The sequence below is a fragment of the Maylandia zebra genome, unplaced genomic scaffold (genome assembly GCF_041146795.1).
Source record: "Maylandia zebra isolate NMK-2024a unplaced genomic scaffold, Mzebra_GT3a scaffold34, whole genome shotgun sequence".
Classification (NCBI taxonomy): domain Eukaryota; kingdom Metazoa; phylum Chordata; class Actinopteri; order Cichliformes; family Cichlidae; genus Maylandia; species Maylandia zebra.
Window position 1 is genome coordinate 561,233 of NW_027490064.1, and position 5,000 is coordinate 566,232.

The following is a 5,000-nucleotide window of genomic DNA, read 5'->3' on the forward strand; positions in this document are numbered from 1 at the left end:
AGTACGAGAGGAACCGCAGGTTCAGACATTTGGTGTATGTGCTTGGCTGAGGAGCCAATGGTGCGAAGCTACCATCTGCGGGATTATGACTGAACGCCTCTAAGTCAGAATCCTGCCTAGACGCAGTGATACCGTAGCGCTGTGGATCTTCGGTTGGTCTCGGATAGCCGGCCCGCCGGTGAAGGAGAGCCATTCGTGACTGGGCTGGGGGACGGCCCGACGACGGTCGCCCCTCTCCAATCGCGCACTCATGTTTGTGGAGAACCTGGTGCTAAATAACTTGTAAACGACCTGATTCTGGGTCAGGGTCTTGTGCGTAGCAGAGCAGCTAATCGCTGCGATCTATTGAAAGTCAGCCCTCGATCCAAGCTTTTGTCGACCAGCCGGTCGACTGCTGGCCCCGGGGCGTCGGGCCCCAGCCGCTCCATCTCTCCCCGCTCTGGCGTGGAGTACCATCGGCACGTGGGCCCGCCACAGCCACAACTCGCGCCCGCTGCATCTCGGGCCGCGGGCGTCTACTCTGCTGGAGTACCAGGGGCAGTGCGCGGGGAGTGTGTGGACAAGCAAGCGTGGCCGAGTGTGGGCCGTGTACCAGGGGCACGGAGAAAAGTTGTCCTACCATAGGCACGAGGAGTGTGTGTGTGTGTGGCAAAGTGTTTCTGAGCGGTGTACCAGGGGCACGAAGAAAATGTGTCGTACCATAGGCACGAGCAGTGTGTGTGTCTGTGTGTGGCAAGGTTTTTCTGCGCAGTGTACCAGGGGCACGGAGAAAAGTCGTCGTACCATAGGCACGAGAAAAGTTGTCGTACCATAGGCACGAGGAGTGTGTGTGTGGCAAAGTGTTTCTGAGCGGTGTACCAGGGGCACGAAGAAAATGTGTCGTACCATAGGCACGAGGAGTGTGTGTGTGTGTGTGTGTGTGTGGCTTAGTGTTTCTGAGCGGTGTACCAGGGGCACGGAGAAAAGTTGTCGTACCATAGGCACGAGAAGTGTGTGTGTGGCAAAGTGTTTCTGCGCAGTGTACCAGGGGCACGGAGAAAAGTTGTCGTACCATAGGCACAAGCAGTGTGTGCGTGTGTGTGGCAAAGTGTTTCTGCGCAGTGTACCAGGGGCATGTTTGAATTTACATTCTGGAGTACCAGGGGCACGAGGATTTTGCCAGTGGTGTTTTGCTTTGTCAGTGGGAGGGGGCTTAAGTGTGGGTCCACGGGGCATGCTGGAGGTCAAGGTCCATGCTGGATATGCAGTGGAGGGTAACTGCAGGAGAAGGAAAGCTAGTGGGGGATTAGAGCAAGGGAGGATGTGCGTCCCCGGGGCCTGCTGGAGGTCAAGGTCCATGCTGGATATGCGCTGGAGCGTAACTACAAGAAAGGTAAGCTAGTGGGGGACTAGAGCAGGGGAGGATGTGCGTCCCCGGGGCATGCTGGAGGTCAAGGGCCATGCTGGATATGCGGTGGAGGGTAACTGCAGGAGAAGGAAAGCTCATGGGGGATTAGAGCGGAGGAGTATGTGGGTCCTCGGGGCCTGCTGGAGGGCAAGGGCCATGCTGGATTTGTGGTGGAGGGTAACTGCGGGAGAAGGAAAGCTAGTGGGGGAGTAGAGCAGAGGAGTATGTTGGTCCCCGGGGCCTGCTGGAGGTCCAGGTCCATGCCCGATGTGAGTAGCAGCAGGGCCAGCGCGCCCAGGAGCACATCTTTTTCGACCGTGAAGGAGACAGGAGGCCGACTCACTGCCTCGGCTAAATGGAGAGGGAATTTCAGAAGGGCCAGGGCAAAAGCATGGACCTTTTCAGCTGTAAGGGAGGCAAGAGCAAGGTGTGATGTAGGTCCCCGGGGCCTGCTGGAGGTCCAGGTCCATGCCCGATGTGAGTAGCAGCAGGGCCAGCGCGCCCAGGAGCACATCTTTTTCGACCGTAAAGGAGACAGGAGGCCGACTCTCTGCCTCGGCTAAATGGAGAGGGAATTTCAGAAGGGCCAGGGCACAAGCATGGACCTTTTTCAGCTGTAAGGGAGGCAAGAGCAAGGTGTGATGTAGGTCCCCGGGGCCTGCTGGAGGTCCAGGTCCATGCCCGATGTGAGTAGCAGCAGGGCCAGCGCGCCCAGGAGCACATCTTTTTCGACCGTAAAGGGAGACAGGAGGCCGACTCTCTGCCTCGGCTAAATGGAGAGGGAATTTCAGAAGGGCCAGGGCACAAGCATGGACCTTTTTCAGCTGTAAGGGAGGCAAGAGCAAGGTGTGATGTAGGTCCCCGGGGCCTGCTGGAGGTCCAGGTCCATGCCCGATGTGAGTAGCAGCAGGGCCAGCGCGCCCAGGAGCACATCTTTTTCGACCGTAAAGGGAGACAGGAGGCCGACTCACTGCCTCGGCTAAATGGAGAGGGAATTTCAGAAGGGCCAGGGCACAAGCATGGACCTTTTTCAGCTGTAAGGGAGGCAAGAGCAAGGTGTGATGTAGGTCCCCGGGGCCTGCTGGAGGTCCAGGTCCATGCCCGATGTGAGTAGCAGCAGGGCCAGCGCGCCCAGGAGCACATCTTTTTCGACCGTAAAGGGAGACAGGAGGCCGACTCACTGCCTCGGCTAAATGGAGAGGGAATTTCAGCAGGGCCAGGGCACAGGCATGGACCTTTTTCAGCTGTAAGGGAGGCAAGAGCAAGGTGCGATGTAGGTCCCCGGGGCCTTTTGTCGTACCATAGGCACGAGTGGTGTGTGTGTGTGGCAAAGACTTTCTGCGCAGTGTCCCAGGGGCACGGGGAAAGGTTGTTGTACCATAGGCACGAGAAAAGTTGTCGTACCATAGGCACGAGAAAAGTTGTCGTACCATAGGCACGAGTGGTGTGTGTGTGTGTGGCAAAGTGCTACTGAGCGGTGTACCAGGGGCAGGGCGAAAAGTTGTTGTACCATAGGCACGAGAAAAGTTGTTGTACCATAGGCACGAGAAAAGCTGTCATACCAGGGGCACGGAGGAAAGTTGTTGTACCATAGGCACGAGAAAAGTTGTCGTACCATAGGCACGAGGAGAGTTTGTGTGGCAAAGTGCTACTGAGCGGTGTACCAGGGGCACGGCGAAAAGTTGTTGTACCATAGGCACGAGAAAAGTTGTCGTACCATAGGCACGAGAAAAGTTGTCGTACCATAGGTACGAGGAGTGTGCGTGTGCGGCAAAGTGCTACTGAGCGGTGTACCAGGGGCACGGCGAAAAGTTGTTGTACCATAGGCACGAGAAAAGTTGTTGTACCATAGGCACGAGAAAAGCTGTCGTACCAGGGGCACGGAGGAAAGTTGTTGTACCATAGGCACGAGAAAAGTTGTCGTACCATAGGCACGAGGAGAGTGTGTGTGTGGCAAAGTGCTACTGAGCGGTGTACCAGGGGCACGGCGAAAAGTTGTTGTACCATAGGCACGAGAAAAGTTGTTGTACCATAGGCACAAGAAAAGCTGTCGTACCAGGGGCACGGAGGAAAGTTGTTGTACCATAGGCACGAGAAAAGTTGTCGTACCATAGGCACGAGGAGAGTGTGTGTGTGGCAAAGTGCTACTGAGCGGTGTACCAGGGGCACGGCGAAAAGTTGTTGTACCATAGGCACGAGAAAAGTTGTTGTACCATAGGCACAAGAAAAGCTGTCGTACCAGGGGCACGGAGGAAAGTTGTTGTACCATAGGCACGAGAAAAGTTGTCGTACCATAGGCACGAGGAGAGTTTGTGTGGCAAAGTGCTACTGAGCGGTGTACCAGGGGCACGGCGAAAAGTTGTTGTACCATAGGCACGAGAAAAGCTGTCGTACCAGGGGCACGGAGGAAAGTTGTTGTACCATAGGCACGAGAAAAGTTGTCGTACCATAGGCACGAGGAGAGTTTGTGTGGCAAAGTGCTAGTGAGCGGTGTACCAGGGGCACGGCAAAAAGTTGTTGTACCATAGGCACGAGAAAAATTGTCGTACCATAGGCACGAGAAAAGTTGTCGTACCATAGGCACAAGCAGTGCGTGCGTGCGTGCGTGCGTGCGTGCGTGCGTGCGTGTGTGTGTGTGTGTGTGTGCGGCAGTTCTTCTGCGCAGTGTACCAGGGGCACATTTCAATGTGCTTTCTGGAGTACCAGGGGCACGAGGATTTTGCCAGTGGTGTTCTGCTTTGTTAGTGGGAGGGGGCTTAAGTGTGGGTCCCCGGGGCCTGCTGGAGGTCCAGGTCCATGCTAGACATGTGGCACAGGGTAACTGCAGGGGGGGGGGGTAATGTGGGTCCACGGGGCCTGCTGGAGGTCAAGGTCCGTGCTAGATATGTGGTACAGGGTTAACTGCAGGAGGGGGGGGGGGGGGGTAATGTGGGTCCCCGGGGCCTGCTGGAAGTCAAGGTCCATGCTAGACATGTGGCACAGGGTAACTGCAGGGGGGGGGGGGGGGGGTAATGTGGGTCCACGGGGCCTGCTGGAGGTCAAGGTCCGTGCTAGATATGTGGTACAGGGTTAACTGCAGGAGGGGGGGGGGTAATGTGGGTTCACGGGGCCTGCTGGAGGTCAAGGTCCATGCTGGATATGCGCTGGAGCGTAACTGCAAGAAAGGAAAGCTAGTGGGGGAGTAGAGCAGGGGAGTATGTGGGTCCCCAGGGCCTGCTGGAGGTCCAGGTCCATGCTAGATATGTGGCACAGGGTAACTGCAGGGGGGGGTAATGTGGGTCCACGGGGCCTGCTGGAAGTCAAGGTCCATGCTAGACATGTGGTACAGGGTAACTGCAGGGGGAAGGGGGGGGGGGGGGGGGGGGGGTAATGTGGGTCCCCGGGGCCTGCTGGAGGTCAAGGTCCGTGCTAGATATGTGGTACGGGGTAACTGCGGTGGGGGGGCGGATCTAATGGGGGACTAGATCAGGTGAGGATGTAATGGCCAGTTCGACAGCAGCACATCTTTTTCGACCGTAAGGGAGAGAGGAGGCCGACTCTCTGCCTCGGCCAAATGGAGAGAGATTTTCAGCAGGGCCAGTGCGCCAGGAGCACATCTTTTTCAACCGTGAGG